Source organism: Tamandua tetradactyla, chromosome 9 (assembly GCF_023851605.1).
Source record: "Tamandua tetradactyla isolate mTamTet1 chromosome 9, mTamTet1.pri, whole genome shotgun sequence".
Classification (NCBI taxonomy): Eukaryota; Metazoa; Chordata; class Mammalia; order Pilosa; family Myrmecophagidae; genus Tamandua; species Tamandua tetradactyla.
Genome location: NC_135335.1, coordinates 18,183,482 through 18,210,519, shown reverse-complemented (window position 1 = coordinate 18,210,519; position 27,038 = coordinate 18,183,482). Strand labels below are relative to the sequence as shown.

Sequence of the window (27,038 nt, the reverse complement as noted above, 5' to 3'; positions counted from 1 at the left end):
TTTAATTTACATGGTCCAGGAATCGAACCCAGCTCTCCCTCATGGAAGGCGAGCATTCTACCACTGACCTACCCAGGCACCATAATATATTTAATTTTATAAATGTTTTAATTTTTTGGAATGTGTAAATTTTAAAAATAAAAGAAATAGGAGAGATAAAGAAAGAACAGACTGTTTGGTGCCCCAGGTTCCTCTTACTTCTTTATGTATAATATCTGCAAGAACTTACTTATCAAAGCACAATCTCTTTATGGTATTTTATCTCCTTAGTTATACTCTAGGAAACTGATCCTTTACACTGTATCTGATGTCATTGTCACTGTCTCTGACAGAAATCTTGTTGGTACCAACCAATCATGATGGGGCCAGGAATAAACAACTAAACAAAATATGTTTTCACTTTTTCTCTCTGCCCAGCTATTTGCACAACCTGCAAAAGTCACATACATATTCTTAATTCCATCTTCTTTATAGAGAAAATAGTACCAGTTCAAGTAATATTCTCACTGATATAAACATATTGCAGTCTTTTTCACCCTCTTGAAGGCATCTTTGATCTCCTTCTTATCCAGAATATAGACAAGAGGGTTTAACATGGGGTTAAGGATAATAAGGAATATCAACAGCACCTTTTCTTGCTCTACAGAGTGCCTAGAGCTGTGATGTATGTACACAGAGAGGCCTGTGCTATAGAAGACTGTCACAGCTGCCAGGTGGGACACAAATATGTTAAATTCTTGGTACAAAACTTGATTAAAGAAATTTTTAGGATGGAAGCTGCAATGAAAGCATATGGGAAGAGAAGACCAAGTAAATACCTGTTCTAGTTTGCTAGCTGCCAGAATGCAACACACCAGAGATTGATTGGCTTTTAATAAAAGGGGATTTATTTTGTTAGTTCTTCAGAGGAAAAGCAGCTAACTTTCCACTGAGGCTCTTTCTTACGTGGAAGGCACAGGATGGTCTCTGCTGGTCTTCTCTCCAGGCCCCTGGGTTCCAACAACTTTCCCCGGGGTGATTTCTTTCTGCATCTCCAAAGGCCTGGGCTGAGCTGCAAGTGCTGAGATGAGGAATGCCGAGCTGCTTAGCTGTGCTACATTGTGCTTTCTCATTTAAGCACCAGCCAATTAAGTCAAACGTCACTCATTGCAGCAGACACGCCTCCTAGTTGACTGCAGATGTAATTAGGAACAGATGAGGTTCACGTACCATTGACTCATGTCCACAGCAACAAAACTAGGTATGCTCACTGGGCCAAGTTGACAACTGAATCTAACTCACACAATACCCAAGCCCCATAAATATGGCTCCAGGGTGGATAAGCATTTGGCTGATGAGGGATTTGAGCAAGATAAGGAAACCATCTGAAGTGAGTGACAGAAGAAATGCTCAGTGCTATTTGGCCAATAAAGTGAGATGAAATCAAAAGACTGTTCAAGTTAAAGAAACTAACAAACATCATCATGACCAGGGACCATGGTGGCTGTGTACTACCGAGGGCTACCAATAGTGACATGTCTCTCCTAGCCATGGTGTCCAAGAGGTAGCTCTCGCTAGTCCCATCCAAATACAATAAAATACTGTGTGGAAAAGACGAGGAAAAAAATCTGTTTTTTGTCATTACAGAAGACTGAAGGCATCCCTGGATAAATGAAAGAATAATAGCTTATATCTACAACTATTCGGAAACAGAGAAAAAAAGTCATGCATTTATGTGAGTGGAAGTTTATCCTGATTTGAACAAGCAGTCCCAGATTCCAGGTGAGGGTAGAAAGGTAGATCCCTAGGAGAACTGGATAAAGTATGAATTTCAGCTCTTTTTCATCTGAGAATCCCAGGAGGACAAACAAGGCCATGGAGTTGTGGTTTCCATCCATTCCATGAATGTGCTCAGTGCCATCTTTCTTTAATTCTTTTCAAAAAGCATTCATTTTTTTTTCAGTCATGCAGCTGGCCAATTTTAAAACCTTATATCATTAATATTAAGTTAATCTATCCCTTCCTCATACAAATGCCCTCATTAACTGAAAAATCTTGCATCCATATGATGATGCTGTCTTTGCAGAGAAAAGTCAGTAAACAATCCTCATTGGTACATGAATTAATATGTCTTATTTTCAGATTCCCCATGAGACTTTTGAAAAATATGTGAGACTTGGGGATAGGCAAATTATGAGTATATTGCCATCTCTCTATGTGGTGAAACAGAAAGATGCTGCTCAGGTTGGCTCTACTACTAACTTGATACCATGGGGAGAAGCCCCTGAGTCATGAGGGCCCCTTACATGTAATGAGGAAGGTGGATGCTCCTTAAAATCTCTTTGAGATCTAATATTCATGTAGTCTGTAATCAGGAAATGTTGACATTTCTGTTACAGACTCTATTTTCTCACATACAGCCTAGAAAAAATATAGAAAATATAGCAGGATATTGAGAAGTAAAACTCACCGAAGGTCACGTGTTTGGAATCAGATATAGCTTAATCAACTCAATGACTCTAGGAAGGCTCCTAAGACATGGAGTAAGACAAGGTTAAAAGAACTTGGAGGAGTCCATTTTCACATGTACATAGTTTCTCTGCTAAATTTAGATATAATTGTGAGTTAGATTATATAGGATGATGATTCTTTTTCTTCTTTTATTGGAGAAGATGTGGGTTTACAGAACAATCATGCCTAAAATGAAAGATTCCCATTTACCACCCTGTTAACACATTGCAGTTGTGTGGAAAACTCTTTACAATTGATCATAGCACATTTTTATAATTGTACTATGAACTATAGACTATGGTTTTTAACATAGGTTTCACTGTTTGTGAAGCATATTTCAATAGATTTTTAAAATTTTTATTGTCACCATATATAGAATCTAAATTTTCTCTTTTTAATTGCATTCAGATATATATATATATATATTTCGGTGTGAATTACATTCACAATGTGGCACTACCATCATCATCTGGCATTAAGAAAACCTTCCCATCAATCCAAAGAGTAAACCCATACATTTTAAGCCTTAACTTACCATTCCCTACCTCTACTCCATCCCCTGGTAAACTGTATTCTGGATTATGATTTATATGTTTTGTACACAAATAGCTGTGTTTCTAATAGTACAGATTTTTTTTTACCTTCCACTTGACTTTTTAAATATCGCTATGAATTCTCTTGAAAACGTAGAAATTAGTTTGGAACTTCAAGCTCTGAGAAGCTACTTCTTGACTACTTTGAAGTCAAAATATGGGTTCTTTTCACCAGAAGAATATAAAAATATTTTCAAAAGATCATTGGCGGAAAGATGGGTATATATAAAAATGACAATTATATTATTTTACTGGATTAGAAATTTAATCCGTTGTCTCTTTTCTGATTTTAGAGATGCTGAGGCAATGATTGGAGGAACAAGTATTACAGAGATCACCTATTTAATCTTGGGGTTCTCAGATTTTCCCAGGATCTTAGTGGAGCTCTTTGTTATATGCTTATTGATCTATATTACAACTGTGACCTGGAATCCCTGCCTCATTGCCTTAGTAAGTTTGGATTCCCACTTCCACACACCCATGTACTTCTCTTCAGTAACTCATCATTCACAGACATACGTTATGTTCCTTCTACAGCCCCATGATGCTCTTCACTTCTTGGCTCCTGACAGTCATGGCTTATGACCAATATGTTGCCATTTGTAACCCATGTTCTATTCATCCATCATGTCACCCAGCCTCTATGTTTTGATGGAACAGGGAGCCTATATGTCAGGACTCTCTGCTTCTTTTCCCCAAGTGTGCACCTTACTTCAACTCTACTTGAGACCTAATGTTATCAACCACTTCTTCTGTGACATTCCTCAATTCTTAATTTTGTCCTGCATGGGCACTTTCCTTGTACAGTCATGCTTGCTAGATTAAAAATATTTGGAATAGCAAATGTCTAATCATCATGATATCCTATGGTTTTATTGTCATCTCTGTCACAAAGATCACTTCCGCTAAAGGCAGGTCCAAGGCTTTCAACACCTGTGCTTCTTACTTGACTTCTGATTCACTCTTCTATATATCAGGTGTCTTTGTGTATTTGAGTTATAGCTCCAGTGGTTCCTGCAGCTTTGACAGATTGCATCAGCTTTGCATACTCTGATGATTCCCAATGTAAATCCCTTGATCTACAGCCTGAGGAACATGGAGATCAAAGATATTTGAAGAAATTGCAAAAGAAGAGAGGGCACAAGGTCAAAGATTGGGAGATGAGTGATAGGTTTGAAAAGTAAGAATCAATGACCTTAACTCACAATAATAGGCACATGAATGGTAATTAATAAAATTCATACTGTGTATGGACAAATGGGCTAAATTTGATACAGATAATATGCCATTATGGACCAATAGCTGAGTTGATGCCAATATGCCATTATGGATTAGTAGCTGAGTTGATGCCACAGAAACACCAGATTTTTAAATCCTATAAGTTCTCTGTATATCAGTGCTGGCTATTCCATTTAATAATCTGTCACAAGTATTTGTGAAACATAAGTTTAGAAGCCCTTTACTACTTTTTGCTTCTTTTTTTGGTGTCTTCTCAACCTGTCCTTTTCAACTAGGGATTGGTGGTTAAGAGCTCCCCAGTAGTTTGGAAACCTTTCCTTCTATATATCCTGTACCAGTTTGAAGTTATTATGTACCCCAGAAAAACCATGCATTATAATCTTCATTCAATATTGCTGGGTGGCACTTTTCTGATTGTTTCCCAATTTGGGGCGGTAACTTTTGATTAGATGGTTTCCATGGAGATGTGTATCCACCCACTTAAGGTGTGGTTGCTTACTGAACCCCTTTAGGAGGGAACCATTTTTGGAAAACCTTTTAGAGCTACCAGAACGTATTGAGACACCAGAATGGAAACACCTCCCCAAAGAAGCTGTTGGAGAAGCTTGGAGACAGTAGATGTCGCTGTGTTTACCATGCAGCCTTTCCATTTGACAGAGAAACCCCAAACATTGTTGACCTTCTCCAACCAAGGTTATCTTTCACTAGATGCCTTAATTTGGGCACTCTTATAGCCTCATTGTTATTGGGAAATTTTCATGGAGTTAGAATTGTAGACTTGCAACTTAATAAATTCCTGTTTTTTAAAGCCATTCTGTTTCTGGTATATCACATTCTGGAAGCTTACAAACTTGAACACCACATAATATAGATTTGGTGGTGACCATTTATTGTTCTGCATTTCTGACCAGATGAAAATGAACAGAGAGGGCATGAACCTTTGGAGAAAAACAAAGCTATTCAATTGGCTTGGCTTGTCTTCATGGAAGGACAAACATGAACTAACTAAAGCTTGTCTAAGACATGTCTCAGTTTTAATCATCTAAGAAATTGTTGGTCATATCCTCATCTCAGTCACAGCAAGCGAGGACAATGCAGTTTGAATCCTGATGAATTAATATAGAAAGAGAGGTATGATCTTTCATTGTCATTTACTTCTGAGTCTAATAATTTAAACCTCACATTTCTATTTCATTGAGGATTTTTGATAGGAGGTGATTTTCAAAGTCCATGTCACATTCAATAGTAATATCTGATGTTGTGGCACTTTAAATTCTGCTTATCATCCTATCAAAACCAAAAAATTTTACCTTAGTTGACACATATGATCGAATCACATGATCAGATCATTTCTGATATTTCAAATTTCTGTGAAAGATTTGCATGAAGATATGGACTTTCAAGTGTGAGAAATCATTGTAAAAGAGTCACTGAATACATTCGCTGAAAATTCCTTGCTGCAGTTACTAAAAACAAGCATGGAACATGGTGCACTTCTTTCTTATTGTTTGTGTTTAATGTTCTCTATTCTGGAGATGTGTGGTTGTATAGGAGTGATACAATGAATTCTATATACTGACTGCTACTTTAATTGTGATATTTTCCAGGAAGTTCAAAAAGTTATATATGTAGATGATGGGATGAGATTCTGAACTCTCACCAGGTATTCACTTCTGTATTCTTGTAGTGAAATAAAACTTGTGATTCCAACTTTCAGTTTGCAAAACTGATAGCTGATTTGCCAAATTTCCAAGACTTGACAAAACTGATATATACCAGCCATCCTCATCTTTACATATTATATATAGAATCATTTTGTTCTTAAAGATTTCTTGGCCCTCATTTTGTCAAGTCACCTGGATTATTCAATTTAAATAAATAATTTAAGTATTAGAAGAACTTGCCAACTATTCACATGGCTAGAAATTAGAGGGAGAAAATATGAGTGTTTATCTCATGCCAATTAGGCAATGCATCATGAATAAAGGATATGCAGCCTCCAATTAAGGCATAGGTATGTGCATTGTAGCATTGGTCTTTAAAAATATGTCAAAATTTATGTGAAGTCTGTTTCTAGAGGGTCTTTAAGATTTCTGCATGAGCCAGGCCTCTTCTTGGTGTTAGTGCTAGATATTTTCATAATATTGTGCAGCCCTCCCTCTGATTGTCTTAGATAGGTTCAGGGAGGTTATGAGTAGAAGCTGCAAGTAGAAATTGGAGTTTAAACAATTTAAACAGTAGAGGATAAGGTTGGTCCCTACGAGAGGCTGCTTTCCAAGATATTCCTCCATTAGCTACTGTTCAGAATTACTGTCTAGAGGTACCAATAGGAATTCTCTTTAAGGTATGATTTTAGGGAGAATAGCTGAGGAAACTAAAGATGTAATTGCCTGTGGAGAACATTTAGAACGATTATGTTCTAGTTTGCTAGCTGCTGGAATGCAATATACCAGAAACGTAATGGCTTTTAAAAAGGGGAAATTTAATAAGTTTCTCAGGTCTAAGCCTGAGAAAATGTCCCAGTTAAAATGCATCTATAGACATGTCCAATCTAAGGCATCCAGGGAAAGATGCCTTGGTTCAAGAAGGCTGATGAAGTTCAGGGTTTCTCTCCCAAGTGAGAAGGCACATAGTGAACACAGTCAGAGTTCAGCTCTCAGCTGGAAGGACACATGGCAGACACAGTTTTATCTGCAAGCTTTCTCTCCTGGCTTTCTGTTTCATGAAGCTCACCAGGAGGCATTTTTCTTCTTCATCTCCAAGGGTGGCTGGCTGGTGGACTCTGCTTCTCATGGCTATGTCATTCTGCTTTGCTCTCTCTGAATCTCCCTCACTCTCCAAAATGTTCCCTCTTTTATAAAACTCCAGAAACTTATCAAGACCCACCTGAATGGGTGGAGACATGTCGTAACCTATTCCAGCTTAACAACCACTCTTGATGGGGACACATCTCCAGGGGGATGATCTAATTACAGATTCAAATGTACAGTATTGCATAGTGATTATTCTGCCATTTTATGAAATGGGATTTTGATTAAAATTAGGTTTTTTCTAGGGGTGATACAACCTTTCAAATTAGCACAAATGATATGTTCCAGATTCTACTGTTAGATCAAATACTCTAACCAAGGTCAGCCTATAGGATTAACAGTATGTATAGCTGATCAAAGTAATTGCCCATAGATATGAATATATAATACATTATTCTGTGCAGTATGCAAGCCATCATTAAGGTTTTTCTAGATAAATGGGTCAAGGTTGGCAGCAAGGATATGGAAAATGAGAAAGATTTATAATTATATCTTAGTTAAAAGATAAACCATGCATATAAAAGAACATATGGTACATTTTAAGGGTAGTTCAATGAAGGATGTTTGAAACACTTCTAAAAGCTAAGGGAGTTGTGAAGAATCAGACATCTCGGGGTTAGCAAGTTGTCAATGGCCAGTTCATTGAATAAGAGGAAGTTTAGCTAGGTTTGGCAAATTAATTTCAGATAGGAGAAAAGCATTCCAAGTAGAAGAGAAACTAGCAGGTGGAGTAGGCGATTATAGTATCAAGACCCAAAGAATTTAGGAGTTGATTGGATCAGATAATAAAAATTGCTCTTGTCTTTTAGTGTAACAAGTAAAGTTTTCCCCTTGTGTTCTAGTTTGATAGCTGCTGGAATGCAATATACCAGGAACAGAATGGCTTTTTAAAAGAGGAATTCAGTGAGTTGCTAGTTTACAGTTCTAAGGCTGAGAAAATGTCCCAATGAAAACAAGTCTATAGAAATGTCCAATCTAAGGCAATCAGGGAAAGATATCTTAGTTCAAGAAGGCCAATGAAGTTCAGGGTTTCTCTCTCAAGTGAGAAGGCACATGGCAAACACAGTCAGTATTTCTTTCTTACCTGGAAAGGCACGTGGCAAACATGGTGTCATCTGGTAGCTTTCTCTCCTTGCTTCCTGTTTCATGATGTGCCCAAGAAGGCATTTTCTTTCTTCATCTTCAGAGGTCGCTGGCTAGTGGACTCCCTGCTTCTCATGGCTATGTCATTCTCTGCCCTCAGAATCTCTCATTCTCAAAAATGTTTCCTCTTTTATAGGACTTCAGAAACTAATCAAGACCCACCCAAATGGCTGGAGACACATCTCTACATAATCCAGCTTAACAATCACTCTTTATTAAATCACACCTCCAGGGAAATGATCTCATTACAGTTTCAAACATACATGCTGAATAGTGATTAGAAGAAATGTCTGCCTTTACAAAATGGGATGAGGATTAAAACATGGCTTTTCTAGTGCACAAACAACATTTCAAACCAGCACACCTTGTATTTAGTTGAGTCAAAAAGCCTAAATTATTGAGAGCCTGTAGCTGAGTGCTTGTGTTTATTTTCATAATAGATCTTTGGCCCACGAAACTTTCCATAAACCAACCTAATAATGTCCTAAAGTACAGAAAGTTTTTTAGTTTTCATATTTTCAATGATATTCTATTTTATTTTTGAGTTTTAAATGTGTAATATCTTTACTTGTAATATAACTTTTTCATTGCAAATTTTAAAAATTTAACTTGTTATTAAAATTTTAAAATCTCAATAAAAACTTTTGAAAGTTTTGCTCATATATCATATTGTCCATTTAATGGATTTCAGTTTAATCACAGAGTTGTGCTTACATTGCTGCAATCAACTTTACATTTTCATGATCCAAAAAGAAAAACCCCATGCTCCTTATTCCCCCCATTTATGACACAACTTCAGTATGGCACCTTTATGACAATTGATGAAGAACCTTAAGATATTACTGTTATGATGTTTTATTGTTAATACTTAGAAAGTGAAGATAAAAAACTCATTCTTCAGTAGAATTGTTTCAGGAGATTCTGGGTTGAGTAAAAACTGAATACATAGGCTTTCTGGTATCATCCAATTTTTCAACTTCTAATCCACACAAGTATTGTCAAGATCTAGATAATAGAAAGGGAGAAATAGAGCCTATGAAGAAGACAGAACTCACTGGAGACATGCATGTGCTTTACTTGTTTCCTAGTTCATCAGCCGTCCCTGAAATGGGCAACTGCATTTGTGCACATCAAATTGAACATTTAGTTTTTAGTCCTCTGGGGATGATAAAAATTGTGCTATTTTTGGTACAATCCAGATGACCAAACTTGGAAGGTTGTTTGAGTGGCATTATTGGCATAATTCAAGCTATAAAAATATGTTACATTGATGTCATTAGTTATTTTTCAAAAGTGAAAATATCTTGTATTTTTTTAAGTAACTATTGGAGGTTTCTACACAAGATGGCAGGTTTAACTCAGGTGTCTTTTTCATTCCCAAATAAAATTTCACTACAATGAATTGTAAAAGTTCTGAAAAGGGAACAGTTTTTGCTATCACTGGAAATGATGCTTAATAAGAGTCCTCATTCCAAGAAATATGACAATATTCTAATATCACTGTAATGATGGCATTAGATTACAGGAAGCCAGTAATGGCTTAAAATTATTGTGTTGAAGTAAGTAGGTAGAGGCCTTGATGAATCTTCATGGTCAGCTTAGAGATGCAAAAGTGCCAAGAGAATGTGAGCTTAAGAGTTATCAGGAGAGCAGATGGGACAAGATGGAGGCTTAGGGAGGTATGGAATTTAACTCATCCTCCAGAGCAGCTAATAAACAGCCAGAAACCTTACAGATCAACTACTGGGGAACATCAGTGACCAAACACACAGCATACAGCACTCTAGAATGGGTGAAATGGCTGAGATCACACTCAGAACTGTAAGTTTCTCAAGCTGCAGAGGCCAGTGCACCTCCTCACTTGCATGACAGACTTCTTCCTGAGAGAAAAGGAAACAGACTTTTCTAGTAGCAATTGTTTAGTTCAACAAAGCTCCAATTGCAGAATTAAATAACAAATTCTGACTGCTGAAAACAGACCCTGAGCACACATAAACCTGGAATAAGCACTAAAGAAAACAGGAGTTTTTGTCCCAACAGAGAGGGGTAGGGATTGACAGGAAAAAAGCAAGCCAGCAGGCTTTTTGAGTTGGGCAGCACAAAATACTGGAAAATGGATGGGCCAAAAGAAAAGAGGGCACATAGAGCTTGAGGATACACAGAGTCGTGTACCAACTCAGGCTCCTGATTGGCAAACCAGTGGAGTTGGGGTCCTGCTCTGAAATGGCTTTTTGTTTTCACTTGGATATTTAGCAGAGTTTGGTACCAGAGAAGTGGGGTGCTGCTGCGGATTCAAAATACCAAATCTTGTTGGAAAGGCTTTTTAAATGGATAAGTGGAAGATTCTGGAAGAATTGTCAGGAGTTTAATAGGAAAGGACTGCAATGCTTTGAAAAGACTGTGGACAGTAAAGATAGCCCTTGATGAGGCTTCAGATTGAAATGATGGACATGTTGTTCCAAATTGGAAGGAAGGTGTTCCTTGTGGAAGGAAGGCAGATTTGAGAGCAATGAACTTGGATGTTTAGCAGAACATATTTCCAAACTAAATGTGGTTCCAAGTAAGGTCATTTTTTTTTCCTATTGTCTCAGGGATTGTTCAGAGGACAAGTGCGTCTATGCACTTGTTTGACCTCCCATTTGCAGCTAAATCTGGCTGCCCATAAAGCAAACTCAGAAAGGAGTTTAGACATGGGAGAGGAGAAAATTCTGAGAAGCATGGTCTGGTTTGAATCTTAACTTTTAGTCATGATTCCTGGCTATGTCACCCATAGTGTCAGAGTTTCAAATTTCAATCAGAATATTTTGGGATTTTTTGGGTTCCATTTCGTTCTTTTCCATGTTGTGGTAGTCTCCTGTTCCTTCATCATACTTTCAACATCAACCTCTATTTGAACTTTTCAAATATATTTTAAAATATTCTCTAACAATTTAGATATCAGTAGACTTACAGATCACAGATCTGATTCTACAGTTTGATGTTATTGCTGACTGCATTAGTTAGCTAATGCTGCCAGAAAACAATATTCTAGAAATAGAATGATTTTTAAAAGGGAATTTATTAAGTTGCAAGTTTACAGTTCTAAGGTTAAGAAAATGTCCAAACTAAGGCATCCAGGTAAAGACACCTTGACTCAAGAGACTGGAACACCTCTGTCATCTAGGAAGGCATGTGGCTGGCATCCTCTGGAGTCTTTTTCTTCTCATTTCAAACAGCTTCTCCAGTGACAATTTCTTTCTTCATCTCTAAATGCCTCTGCCTGTGCTAGCTCAGAAACTCTTTCCAAAATGATTCCTTTTTGAAGGGCTGTAGTAAGTGACCCACCTTGAATGGGTCTCCATTGGAACTACCTGATCAAAGGTTTAAAATTGGATGGATCTCCATGGAAATAATGTAACCAAAATATCCCATCCCAAAATATTGAGTGAGCACTAAAGAAGATAGCTTTTCTGAGTTTCACAACAGTTTCAAACCTGCACAAGGACCTTTGTCCATGGTAATTTTCTCTGTGGTTTATTCAGTCATTTTTTTTTTTTTTAGAAGGAAGGAAGGATGGAAGGGAAACATCTTTAAACATTTTCTTATTTTATTATATTTTGTTTGTTTGTTTGTTTTTTACATGGGCTGGGGCCGGGAATCGAACCGGGGTCCTCCGGCATGGCAGGCAAGCACCCTTGCCCGCTGAGCCACCGCAGCCCGCCCTATTCAGTCATTTTTGAGGTGAGTTAATGTTCCTTTATCGGATGGAGTCATTGAGCCTGAGTTTAAAATGTTCCTTCAGAAAAACACTTAGTTTGTTTCTTTCACATTCCTTGGGGGCAGTATCCACCCAGAAACCATTTAAACAAATTTTTTTATTTGAAGCTTTGGGGGCGGCTAAAAGAGTAATAAGATTTATGCTACACAACTATGTCAATCTGAATTTAAAGTTAAGAATTGTCAGTGAAGACTTTTCTTTTAACCTTTTTGCTGCCCCTCCCAGTCTGAGCTTAAGAGAGATGTGCATATCTCTGTCTCATTCTGTGGGATAAGTGTTTGTCTAGTTTGCTCAATTTGTAAATACCTGATTTTTGTAGGGCAAAGAGCTGTCTCTGACCCAATCTCATGTGTTCTTTTGCTCCTGCTATTTATATCCATACTCATTAAAATCCAAACCTTACACCGTCAGGGATTAGTAGAGCTCTCCCAGGCAAATTCTGCATCCAAATGCATATGCTCTGAGGTTGATGCTTTCTTGTCATTTTTTTTTTTTTTTTTTGCTTTGGGAAAGTTCTTTGCTTTCTCACTGGATCTGTGAATCAAAAAAAGTGATGAATTTAGATTTCACTTTGTATTTTTAGTGGTTTCCCTGAACATATGCTCCACAATATTACCAGAAACGTGCTTTTTTCCTAAAACAACAAGCAAGTTATTTGGTTTGCTTACACTTTTTGTACCACATTTATGATTTAATTTGCCTGAAAAGCAAGGCATTGCATTATATAACTAACGCTTATCGACTGTTTACTATGTTCCAGACACAATTCTAAATTCTTTAATGTTTTATCTCATATTACTTTTCCCAGTATCCCTAAAAGATATGCACTTTTATTAACATTTTGCAGATGAGGCAACTGTGACTCAGAGAAGTGATCAACCCAAAGTCACATCACCTACAAAGGGCAAAAGTAGGATTTAAATCAAAGTACTCTAGCTCCAGATCTACATGTTTAACAGCTGCACTATAATTCCTCACTAAAATGCATTGATTGTTGCATTAATTATATTTTTTAATAACTATCCATTGCAAAGCAGTGTACTTGGGGGTTGAAGACTGCAAATTTGTTCTTAAAGGGTCTACAACCCAGTAGAAAGATGAAAAATGTGTTCATGGAGGTTTAATGCAAGACAAGAGGTAATTATGGCATGAGAGAAACAGAGGTAAAATTCTATGGGTGATCACCAGCTGGATATGGGCAGAATGTTAACAATCAGGGAAAGCACCTGCATATTCTTACAAGAATTTCTTACAGAAGATCTCTAGAACAGCACAGTTCAGTTTAGAGACATAATTGAAAACATGGACAGGGCAATGTAAATTACTTATTCTCACTGTCAATAATACTATTGCCATGACTCTTCACATATATATTCTTACAGAAAATCCTGTAATGCTGCTTACTTATGAAAGACATGAATCAGTCTGGAGGAGAATATAGTTTTTTCTCAGGAAGAAGAAATGAAGAGATATTAAATGTTTTTGAAATATGTGATGATTACCTGAGGGATGGGAAATCTCAGACATTAGATAGTAACCATTGCAAAGCTCATGTCCACAGATGCCTAAAAGATAAAATCACCATGGCAACTCTTCCCAACATAGAGAATCAAGGTTAAACCAGTTGTGCTATTCTAAATCTTACAGGCACCTTTTCACTGCTACAGAATTTTTATCAATCTTCCAAGATTCTGTCATTTCTAATAAAGCCATGATTTTAGTTGCCTCTTATTTATAAGGAAGTCTTAAGCTCTTTTCTTCAGCTTTCAATAAAGTTGACTTGAAATAATGTTTATTTTGACTTTTTTCTTCAACTTTTTCTCAATCCATTCTTGGCACATATATTCCTCCTCTTCTTGGTTATCTCCATTTGCAAATGAAAAAATAAAATGAAAAGAGAGAATGAAAAAGTGTCCTCTTTGAAACAAATTTTTTAATTTTCCAAGACCTTATACCAAAACATATATACAGAAATGTATGCATGAGAATATCACTTTTCCTTTCATTTCCAAGCTACAATTAGATTGTAGTTTTAAAACTTACATTGTAATATGTCAGATTTGAGGGCAAAACTGAGAAATTACATATCCCAAAACTGAAATCCTAAAATACAATTTTACTTGCACATTTTAATTGACCTGAAGAAGAATTTATTTTACCTAAAGCCTACTGATATTTGACTTTTATTAATTTTTCTATAATAGACCAATTTCTTATTTTAAAAAGAAATGAATACATGCTGCTTCAATGAAATAGAGTCTAAAAATGTCTCATTGACAATTACATGCCAGGCTGAGCATTATCTTGAGGTAAGATGGTCCTGACCAGGCTATTTTCTTAGCTTATAGTTGCTGGATGAATAACTATGAGCCTCAGTGTGTGACTGATCTGTGGACTTCCCTCTTCTGCCTATGTGGATTAGTTTTGCTCTAAAACTGCAATGAAAAAAATGCAGTCTGTTTTTTGCATAAGAAAGTGGTTTTACTAAAACACACATGAATGTTTATACCACACAATGTCACAGTGATAATTTATATATGCCAATTGTTCTATTAAGGCTGACAGTCAGTTTTGGTCTGACACTCATTCAAGTGCTGATGAAATTTATTCTAAAGGCATTCTTACTCACTCAGCCAGTAAGTGATTTAGGAATGGACATGAGGCCCAGTTCTGGCCAATAATACTAGTGTGGAAGTCTGTTTTGGGAAGAAAGAAAGTGTATCTGGAAAACACTTCTCCATTTTTATGAGGACCCACTGGCGGAGATGTTTTTTCTTCTTCCTCTGGACATGCTCTTCTCTGGAAACAACTTCTAGGTAACTGCAGCCAACCTGCTACCATTATGAGAATCAAGCCAACACCAAAAGGTAGAATGAACTGAACTTCTTAAATATGCAGTAAGTGTCGAGAGCCTTTTAATTTATTAGTTAATGTCTTACTGAATTCATATTGGTTAAGTTTTCCTAATTTGTTGCCGATTACAGACCTTCTTTAAAACAGGAATGTTTGGGATTTATTGAAAACTTGGAAAGATTTTAGTAATGAGCCTATGAGGAAAAGTTTTATTTCTGTAACACAGTGTGGACTCAATATGATTTAAAATCATGGGAGAAATGGTGCGAGAATGGCTTAATGATTGTTCTGCAAAAGGACAGGAAAGGTATAATGTATATTTAATTCTTTATTTGCCCCTCTCAAATGTACTGCTGTGTTTCTGTTTCTTGTGCCTGCCAGCCTATTAAATGTTTATTCTCAGACATCTGGATGGTAATAGCAACATAACAAACAAATTCTTAAAGAGCTCTATTGAAACTGTTGTAAAAAAAGAAATAAGGGCCACTGTGGCTCAGCAGACAGAGTTCTCATCTGCCATGCCAGGACCCAGGTTCGTTGCTCAAAGCCTGCTCATGAAAAAAAGTACTTTTATACTTTTAGAATTAGTGCCTAATTCTACTGCTGTGAACAGGAGACAATGGCATATGAACCTTATCAGTTGCCAATTGCATCTGCATTTGGCTAGGGGGCATGCCTGCTGCAATGAATGATATCTGATCTAATTGGCTGGGAGCTTAAATGAGAGAGCTCAATGTAGCGCAGCCCAAGCAGCTCAGCATACCTCATCTCATCACTCACAGCTTAACCCAGGCCTTTGGAGATGCAGAAAGGAATCACCCTGGGGAAAGTTGTTGGAACCCAGAGGCCTGGAGAGAAGGCCAGCAGAGATCACCCTGTGCCTTCCTGTGTAAGAAAGAACCTCAGTTGAAAGTTAGCTGCCTTTCCTCTGAAGAACTATACATTTTTAACTAAGTAAATCTCCTTTTATTAAAAGCCAATCCTTCTTTAGTGTGTTGCATGTTGGCAGCTTGGCAGACTAGAACAGAATTGGTATCAGGGAAGTGGAGTACTGCTGCAGTTTGCAAATACTGGTCATTTTGGACCAGTTCTTTGGATGGATAAGGGGAAGATTTTGGAGGAACTGAGAAGAAAGTGATGGAGAAGTCCTGGACTGCTTGAAGAGACTGTTTGTGTAAATGGAGCCACTGCCAATCTGGGCAAAGGGGGACACAAAAGGGACAAATTGGAGTTTTCAGAGTAAGAACCATGGACGTTCAGGTCTGTAGTCAGGAAACCTCAGGCCAGGAGAGTGGACCCACCCATGTACATGACTTTTTCCTGAAGGGATGATGAGTCTCCCACCTCATTGCAGTGGAAGAGTTATGCAAGCCTCAGACATTAGAGAAGGTACAAAATGCTCCTTGGGGGATGGGGAGAGCTGGGCTGCTACCACATGGAGGGGTTGAGCATGTGTCCAGAAATGGCAGAGAGCTCAGGTGTGGCCCTGATGCTTGGAAAGGGTGGAGACAAAAGAAAAGATGGTCTCCTCATTTTCTCCTGAGGTTGATTCAGGAAGAGGAAGGCTACTTCCTAGGCCCTTGGAAAGGGTGGGACTGCCACTTTCTGAAGCTGAAGGATAAATGGCTTTCAGACTTTGAAATCCAGTGGAGTTTGCCCTGCAGGTTTTCAGAACTGTTTGGGCTTTGTGACTCCTGTATTCCTTCTAATTTCTCCCTATGGAAATGAAAACCTGTATCCTGTGACTGCCCTCCTTTGCATATTGTCACCAGCTAATTTGTTTTGAGATTCATAGGTAGGCAGCCAGAAGAAAATTTTTGTCACTTTAATATCATTTACAGTGATGTGTGTAGCTGCCAAGTTGGCAAGGGGTGGACATGTAGTAGTTAAGTTCAGGTGTCAACTTGACCAGGTGAAGGTGCCTAATTCTATGGCTGTGGACAGGAGCCAATGGCATGTGAACCTCATCTGTTGCTGATTAATCTGTAGTCAACTAGGAAGTGTGCCTGTTGCAATGAATGATGTTTTATTTAGTTGGCTGGAAGCTTAAGTGAGAGAGCTCAACATAGCACAGCCCAAGCAGTTCAGCATACCTCATCTCAGTGCTCACAGCTCAGCCCAGGCCTTTGGAGATGCAGAAAGGAATCACCCTGGGGAAAGTTTTTGGAACCCAGAGGCTTGGAGCAAAGGCCAGCAGAGATCATCTTGTGCCTTCCCATGTAAGAAAGAACCTCAGTTGAAAGTTAGCTGCCTTTCCTCTGAAGAACTATACATTTTTAACTAAATAAATCCCCTTTTATTAAAAGCCAATCTATCTCTGGTGTGTTGCATGCTGGCAGCTTTGGCAGACTAGAACACCAGTAATTTACTGTTGCCTTTGCAACAGTAACCATAATAATCAGATCATTTCTAAAATACGAATAGCCTTAGGATAGAAGTAACTGAATAAAATCTAATTAATAGATTTCAGTAGGTGAATGAAAGGTTTTTGAGATAGGGAAAAGTTTTCTTGGGATTTAGGCTTGGGACAAATTAGACTTTTGCAATATATTTTCCAGAACTTGATAGTCAATGTAATTTATTTTAATTTTTGAAATTATAATTACATATTATCAAATAAAGTAAGTAAACATTCTTAAATTTGAGTGCATAATGAAGATACCTTATTGCTTTAAAGGTACAAAAGCAAGAGATAAAATATGAACACATCTGCATGTTAAATAATTGTGTAGTTGCTAAATGCCATTTAAAAACTATTTCAATAGAAAATTGATTTATAAATCAGTTTACAGAAGATCAAAAGAATCAGGTTTAACATGAACTCTAACTATAAGTAACTAAAAGGGAAAAAAATTGTCCTCTGTCCTCAAGATTTTGCTTACATCTATGACTCCTGCTTCTTCCCTTTAGGAGAAAACATTGCATTGTAAGGCTGCCATCTTTTTGTCAAAGACAAGGGTCCAGGTCTTCCTTAAATTACCTCTCTCCATACAAGTTTGAGAGGAAGGAAAACCAACCTCCCCAGTATTCTCTGCCATGTTGGGTGGAATGCAGCAGAATCAGTGTCCTGAGCAGGAAGCCAACCTGTTTTCTCATATTTCTGCTGGTATATCTGCATAATAAATTTCACTCTTTGTACACACATCCAAGAAATTTTCTTCTCTCTTCTTTTTCCCTGAATCACCTCAATATAAGGAACATTTTGTAAGTGAGTCTCTCTTTATCTTTAAAATATTGCTAGACAAATGCTTTCTGCTTGATCTTATTATGTCCATTACCACGGGTGTTTGTGGCTGCTGACAAGTTTTCCTCCTTTTCTGCTATTTTGGGGAAGCTATCAGCCAAACAGGATTCATATACTTCATGTATTGTCTACTCAAACATATCTTCCAAGCTGTCATTCATTTTTATTTTTCCATTTGGACTTTTTCATTTCTGCTCTTACTTCCCCATTTTTCAAAGTTAACCAACATACAGTCCATTTCCACTGTCTCTATTCCTACTTTTGAACGATGGTTATCCTTTGTATCTATTGCAGTAGTACCCATTTTATACTGAGAAAGATCTGCCCCTGGATATATAATCCACTAGATATTGTCAAAATACAATACCTCCATTGTATTGAAGAGATATTTGTTTAAGAAATTCTGCTTGAATTTAACTGAAGAATTGATGCATGCTCACTTGCTTCTTGAACTGATCTGGTTTTCATTTTCGTTGACTCAAAGGAATCAGCATTCTTCAGGTCATCAAAAATATTCTTTGTCTCTAAACTTTCATGTGAATGTAGAGGAATTTTGGAGACAAGTTATTTTCTTTCATTTGCATGGTCTTTTATTATCTGGAGAGAATTTATTTAAGAACTGGAGGATGCACATCTTCTGGGGAATCTTTGCTTAACAGGCAACTCAGATTTAATGACTTGCAACTTGAGGAAGAACTCTTTGGAATGAATTCCAAAGATCACAAAGAGTCTTTTGCTTAGATGTGTTTTTTAGAGGTCTCACTTCCTTGGCTTTTCTCTCAACATTAAATAGTTGAAAACCAATCAGACTGATCCAAAGATTTATCCATCAAACATTCTCCACTGATAGAAAGATGACTCTATTGGAAAAGAAAAATTATTTTCTTTATCAAAAGAGGCCTGTGGGATTTGAAGAAAGATGGCAGAATAGGGTAGAATGAGTTCAATCCTGTACCAAGGAATGGCTAAAAAGGGATGGAAGGGTGACTGAGAGTGCGATATCAGGGTGTAAGTGACCTGGAGAGTTTTTTGCACCACATAGAGTGGCCCTGGTTGCTAAGCTGTGGAACTGAGAAGCAGAGAACTGGAGACTGTCTGACTGGTGCAAACAGCCTAACACAGAAGTCCAGAGCTTCTGTGAACAAGAAGTAAGCCAAGCCATGTTCCTTGAAAAGGTTACCCTCACCAGTGCAGCCCCATGACCTGCCACTCAACTTACTCCCCCCCACACCTGAACCCTATCACCCACCCCAACTTCCCATGCTCCAAGTGCCTTCACCCCACAAACCCCTCTCGTACATTACCCGCCCCCCAAACCCTACCCCAAGCAAAATCCAACCCACCTCTCCAGCATCAGCAGTGTTGTCCTGCTTCTTCTGAGCCATATCTCCCAGACCCCGCCCCCTGCAGGTAGTTACCAGTGCATAAAGGTTTCTGGCTTTTACCTCCACATCCAGGCTAACACCTGCCCCTATCCCATACACCCATACAGCCTCACCATGCACCCCCTGAGCTCTGCACATGGGTACATCAGTTTATGGCACTCCAAGATCCACACATGCACATGACCCCCAGTCACACTCTCCAGCTCTGGGAAAACTCTGACTTGCACATCCAGGCATGTCCAACCCCTGCCCATTCAGGTGTAATGCCAAGTCACTGCCCTTAGCTCTTCACATGTACACAAAAGCCCCACACCCAGAACATCACACACCAAGACCCTAACTCCAGACCCATGTATCCATACAGCCACATCCTCACTCTGTGCCCACATGCACAGGCATCAGTGTAGCATGTCCAACCTGTGCCTATACCTGCACTGCAATACATCACTGCACTGTTGTGCCCAACCCCATGCCTACATCCTGCTCCACATCCATCCTGCCAATAAAAGGCTTTAAATTACTGAAGGAAATCAACTTCTAAAGTAAACCAATCAAAATATTTACATGCCATGAAGAAAGCAGATCATAAACATATCATGTTGCAGACAGATACAGCTCAGCCAAACTACCAAATTAAAAAAACAGTTTGGAACAACTAATCAAAAGTGTTCATATAGCTCTACTAAATAAAATAAATGAGATGGCTAATGTCATAAAGGAGATCAAGAAGACACTACAAGAGTATAAAGAGGAATTCAAAAGAATAAATAGAAAAATAGCATATATCACAGAGATTAAAGTCTCTGTTGACTAAATGAAAAACATACTAGAGATACACAACAGCAGATTTGAAGAGGCAGAAGAAAGAATATGTGAACTAGAGGACAGGAAACCTTATTTCAAACACTCAAAGCAGCAAATGGCCTAAAAGATAGAAAAATTTGAATTGGATCTCAGGGAAATGATGGGCAAAACAAAGTGCACAAATATAAGAATCATTGATGTCCCAGAAGGGGAAGACAAGTGTAAAGGGCTGGGAAGATTAGCTGAGGATATAAAGGGGGAAACTTCACAACCCTTATAACAGATAAATATATGAGTCAAACAAACTCAACAAACTCCTAAGGAGTAAGTCCAAAAAGGCCTTTCCCAAGGCATATACTAGTCTTTAAAATGTTGAAGAGAAGCAGAAAATCCTGAAAGTGGCAGGAGAAAAAGAATCTACTACATACAAGAGAAACCATGTAAGTCTGATTTCAGACTACTCTACTTGCACCAAGGAGGAAAGAAGGCAGCGGTATGCTATATTTAAGATCCTGAAAGAGAAAGATTTCCAGCCAAGAATTGTGTAGTCAGCTGTATGAATTAGGGTTCTCTAGATAAACAGAATCAACAGAGAACACTCGCAAATATAAAATTTATAAAAGTGTCTCACATGACCGTGGGAACGCAGAGTCCAAAATCCACAGGGCAGGCTGTGAAGTTGACGATTCCAATGGAGGGTCTGGATGAACTCCACAGGACAAGCTTGCCAGCCAAAGCAGGAAGAGAGCCTGTTTATTCTGAATTCTCCCTAAAAGGCTTCCAGTGATTAGACTGAGCATCACTCATTGAAGAAGACACTCCCCTTTGACTGATTATAAATGGAATCAGCTATGGATGCAGCTGAAGTGATCATGATCTAACTCTATGAAATGTCATCATTGCAATAGACAGGCCAGCACTTGCCCAACCAGACAAACAGGCACCACCACTTGGCCAAGTTGACATATGAACCTGATCATGACAGTTCACCCCTTGTCAACTTTGCAGCTATATATATCACCTTAAACCATACCTAATTTCTAAGCAAAAACATTAGAACACACATTTCTTTTTCTTCCACTTAACAATACTCAACCATTTTGCATATAACTGGAAACACATTAACTTTCTGCAGAATAGGGTGCAAATCCTTGGGTAATTAATATTCATTCTTAAGCTTGATATTTTACAACTTAAATAGTATAACTGGAACAAAACAGCATCACAGTCCTCATTTCTGCAACTGATCACATGGTCGTAGTTCATATTTATCACTACCTTCTTCCACTACCCATTTCATGTTCCCTTTACCCTCAGCAAGCACTTAAGCTGGCAATGGCTCTTTGCCTGGTGGGGTGATCCAAACCTTCATTCCTGAAGTTTCAGATCCATTGATAGTCCTGCATGGATTGGGCTGTTGCAGTTTTCCATTGATTTTAATCACAGGGCATGGTAGTACTAAAAGAAATCCTAGGGGATCTCCTATATTTCATGAAAACTCTTCTGTCCTTCCATTGTGTAGTTGCAGTCCCATTTCTACATGATACTCAAGGTCAATCACCCCAGACAATAGTGCAATCCCCTCCTTGGCTTGTTGATCCAGGGGCATGAGTAGCCTCAAGTGACCAGGTGGCAGTCTTAGATTCCAGTTCAATGGAATCATTGTTCTTTTCCTGGTGGAAGCACTCCCTCTTTTGGAACTAAAACCTGTAGACCAGCAGAGCTCAGGGTCGCAGAGGCAGGAAGCAAAAATTTTCCTAGTGGATCACTAGGTGTAATAATGAGTGATCTCACTCCCATTTCCACCCCTTCCTTCCTGGACCCATGGATCTTGGCTATGGGAGAAACTATCATGCAGTGGATACTGATTCAGAGTATATACAGCTTCCTGGAGAACATTACCCCAGACTTTCAAGGTTTGCCACTAATAATTTAGCACTGTAATTGAGTTTTCAAAAGGCCATTCCACCATTCTATCAATCCAGCTGCTTCTGAATGATGGGGAACATGGTAAGACCAGAGAATTCCATGAGCATGAGCCCGTTCCTGCACTTCATTTGCTGTGAGGTGTGTTCCTTGATCAGAAGTAATGCTATGTGGAATACCATGATGATTTATAAGGCATTCTGTAAGCCCACAGATAGCAGTTTTGGCAGAAGCATTGAATGCAGGGAAAGGAAACCCATATCCAGAGTGTGTGTCTAATCGAGTTAGAACAAATCGCTGCCCCTTCCATGAAGGGAGTGGTCCAATATAATCAACCTGCCACCAGGTAGCTGGCTGGTCACCTTGGGGAATGGTGCCATATCAGGGGCTGAGTGTGGGTCTCTGCTGCTGGCAGATTGGGCACTCAGCAATGGCTGTAGCCAGGTCAGCCTTTGTGAGTGGAAGTTCATGTTGCTGAGCCCATGTATAACCTCCATCCCTACCACCATGACCACTTTGTTCATGAGCCCATTGGGCAATGACAGGAGTTTCTGGGGAAAGAGGCTGACTGGGATCCACAGAATGGGCCATCTTATCCACTTAATTATTAAAACCTTCCTCTGCTGAAGTCACTCTCTGATGTGCATTCACATGGGACGTAAATGTGTTCATGTTTTTAGCCCACTCAGAAAAGTCTATCCACATACTTCTTCCCCAAATCTGTTTGTCACCAATTTCCAATCATGGTCTTTCCAAGTCCCTGACCATCCATCCAAACCATTAGCAATATCCATTGAGTCAGTACACAAACACACCTCTGGCCAGTTTTCCTTCCAAGCAAAATGAACAACCAAGTGCAATGCTCGAAGCTCTGGGAGGATTTCCCCTCACCACTGTCCTTCAAGGACAGCCCAGAAAGGGGCTGTAGTGCTGCAGCTGTCCACATTTGGGTGGTATCTGCATATCGTACTGAATCTACTGTAAACTAGGCCCGAGTTTTCTCTTCCTCAATCAATTCACTGTAAAGAACTCCCTAAGAGGACATAGCTCTGGTCTGGGAAAGAGAAGACAATTTGTCAAGAGTAGAGACCATGGGCATTTGGACCACTTCTTCATGTAACTTACTTGTGCCTTCAGGACCTGCTCTGGCCCTATCTTATATATACCATTTCCATTTTACAATAGAGTGCTGCTGCGCATGCCTAACTTTATGGCTTGATAGGTCAGACAACACCCAGCTCATGATAGGTAGCTCAGGTCTCATGGTAACTTCGTGGCCCATGGTTAAGTGTTCAGTCTCTACTAAGGCCCAGTGGCAGGCCAAAAGCTGTTTCTCAAAAGGAGAGTAGTTATCTGCAGCAGATGGCAAGGTTTTGTTCCAAAATCCTGAGAGTCTGCATTGTGAATCTCCTATTGGGAACTGCCAAAGGCTCCAGACAACCTCTCTATTTGCCACTGACACTTCCAGCACCATCGGATCTGCTGGATCATATGGCTCTAGTGTCAGAGCAGCTTGTACGGCAGCCTGGACTTGTCACAGAACCTTCTCTTGTTCAGGTCCCCACTCAAAATTAGCAGTTTTTCTGATCACTCAATAAATGGGCTGAAGTAGCACACCTAAATGAGGAATATGCTGTCGCCAAAATCCAAAGATACCAGCTAGGCATTGAGCCTCTTTTTGGTCGTAGGAGGGGCCAGATGCAGCAATTTATCTTTCACCTTAGAAGGGCTATCTTGCCATGCCCTACACCATTGGACACCTAGAAATTTCACTGAGGTGGGAAACCCTTGTATTTTTTGTTGGATTTGTCTCCCATTCTCTGACATGCAAATGCCTTACCAGTAAGTCTAGAGTAGTTGTTACTTCTTGCTCACTAGGTCCAATCAACATGATATCATCAATATAATGGACCAGTGTAATGTCTTCTGAGAGGGAGAAACAAGGAGTGGGATGCTGCTGTGGTTTGCAAATACCAAACATGTTGGAACAGCTTTTTAAATGGATAAAGGGAAGACTCCAGAAGAGTTGTGAGAAACTTGATAGAGAAGACCTAGAATGTTTTGAAGAGAATCTTGGTAGAAATGTGTACTCTAAAGATACCCATGACCAGGTTCTAGACAGAAATGAAATGTGTGTCATTACAGACTGGAAGGGAGACAAACCTTGTTTTAAAATGGCAGATAATCTGGCAAAATTGACTAGTGGCTTTGGCTGGAAGGCTGATTTTAAAAGCCATGAACTTGGATATTTAGCAGAAAAGATCTCCAATCAAATGTCAAAAGTGCAGCCTGGTTTCTCCTCACAGCTTATAATGAAATGCGACAGGAAAGAGATAAGATGAAACCTGAACTCTTGGGCACAAAGAAACTAGAAATTGATGTCCTGGAAAATTCTGAGCCTCCAGGAAGGGAGACCCCAGGGACTAGTGCCCCACATGAAGTCTTGGTCAAATGTGAAACCAGTAAGCCATTTCGGAGAAAGCCAGGATTGGACATAAAGTTATTTAGGAAGGATTTGTGGAAATTTCATATGTCTTATGGGCATGATCCAACACTACTGTGTAGAAAGCCATGAGAGTGTTTTGGGACCTGTATAACCACAGCTGCTGCCAGTCTAGACTGAGGGGTTCAGAGAAGGGACACATTGGAGGAAAAATAACTTCAGAGGCAAAACCCTAGTGGCTGAGGTTTGAAGTCAAGAGGCCTCAGGCCAGGAGAGCGGACCCACCCAAACCCATGAAGAGGGTGAGTTTGCCCCAAAGGCAGAGGATGGGCCTTACACCTCATTGCAGTGGAAGAACCATTCTGCCTCAGGTATTGGAGAGGGTGTTTGGTAAAAGCCTGGCTGCCACCACATGGAGGGGTTGAGCGTGTGCCCTGGAGGTGGCAGAGAGCCCGGGTGTGTCCCCAAGTCTTGAAGAGGATGGAGTCAAGAAAATGGTGGTCTCTCCAATATCCCTCAAGGTTGCATTCAGAGAGAGGCAGGCCTCTGTGTAGACCCTTGGAAAGGGTAGGATTGCCTCTTTCAGAACCCCTAAAGATGAATGACTTTCAGACTTTGAAGTCTAATGGACTTTGCCCTGTAGGTTTTTAAAACTGCTTGGGTCCTGTGACTCCTGTTTTCCTTCCTCCCTATGGAAATGTGTACATGTATCCCATGACTGTTCCTCCTTTATATGCTGGCAACAAATAACTTGTTATGAGTTTTCAGAGATCCAGAGACAGAGGAGAATTTGCCTGAGCACAGAACATGCTTGTACCTAACTTTGATGTGACTTTGTACTGGTTTTAATCTTGTATTGCATTTGATTGTCATTGAAATGCTTTAACGTTTTCTGATATTGTGATGGAATGAATGTATTTTGTATTTGGGAAAAAACATGCCTTTTTCAGGTCCAGAGGGTGGAACGTGCTGGTTTGAAAAGATGTATGTTCCCTAGAAAAGCCAAGTTTTAATCTAAATCCCATTTTATAAAGGCAGAATAATCCCTATTCAATACTATATGTTTTAATCTGTAATTAGAACTTCTCCCTGGAGATGTGATTTAATCAAGAATGGTTGTTAAACTGGATTAGGTGATGACTTGTCTCCACCCATTTGGGTGGGTCTTGATAAATTTCTGGAGTCCTATAAAAGAGGAAACATTTTGGAGAATGAGAGAGATTCAGAGGGCAGAGTAGAATGACATAGTCATGGGAAGCAGAGTCCACTAGCCAGCGACCTTTGGAGATGAAGAAGAAAAATGTCTCCAGGGGAGCTTCATGAAACAGGAAGCCAAGAGAAGAAGCTTGCAGATGGTGCCATGTTCACCCTTCCAGATGAGAGAAGCACCCTGACCGTGTTCACCATGTGCTTTTCCAGATGAGAGAGAAATTGTGACTGTGCTTGCTATGTGCCTTTTCATTTGGGAGAGAAATCCTGAATTTCATCGGCCTTTTTGAACCAAGGTATCTTTCCCTGGATGTCTTAGATTGGACATTTTTATAGACTTGTTTTAATTGGGACATTTTCCTGGCCTTGGAACTATAAACTAACATCTGATTAAATTCCCTTTTTTAAAAGCCATTCTGTTTCTGGTATATTGCATTATGGCAGCTAGCAAGCTAGAACATCAGCCAAATTGTCATTTGAAACTGAGGAAGAGATTAAAATTTTCACAGACAAACAAATCCTGAAGGAATTTGTCAACAAGAGATCAGCCCTACAAGAAATACAAAAGAGAGTTCTGCTAGTTTAAAAAAAAAAAGAGAGAGAGAGAGAGAGTCAGGGAGTCTGGAGGAGGGCACAGAATTATAGAGTACTTGTAAGTGTAACTGAAAGTATAAAAAGAGAAAGAGGGAAAAGATTATATAGACCTGGCAAATAAAATCCAAAGGATAAGATGATAGATTCAAGAAAAACATTTTCAGTAGTAACTTTGAATGTTCAAAGTAAAAGAGATTGGAAGAATAGATTAAGAATATAATCCAGCTATATTCTGTGCTCTAATTTGCAAGCTGGTAAAGTGCAATATACAAGAAATGGAATGGCTTTTTAAAAGTAGAACTTAGTCAGTTGCTAGTTTACAGTTCTAAGGCCAATTAAAGAAAGTCTATAGAAATGTTCAATCTTAGGCATCCAGGGAAAGATACTTTGGTTCAAGTACGCTGATGAAGTTCAGAGTTTCTCTCTGTGCTGTCAGGGCATATGGCAAAATCTGCTAGCTATCTTTTCTGGCTTCTTGCTTCATGAAGCTCCGAAGGAAGTGTTTTCCTTCTTCATCTCCGAAGTTCCCTGGCTGTGACTCTCTGCTT

General features: G+C 39.0%; 2 pseudogenes; one reads left to right on the top strand and one right to left on the bottom strand.

Annotated features, from left to right (window-relative positions):
- The first annotated feature begins 3,389 nt into the window (after positions 1-3,389).
- LOC143645562 (olfactory receptor 5AN1-like) lies at positions 3,390-4,267 on the top strand (annotated as a pseudogene).
- An 8,640-nt stretch (positions 4,268-12,907) lies between these two features.
- On the bottom strand, positions 12,908-19,652 carry LOC143645561 (DNA endonuclease RBBP8-like; annotated as a pseudogene).
- Positions 19,653-27,038: the final 7,386 nt, after the last annotated feature.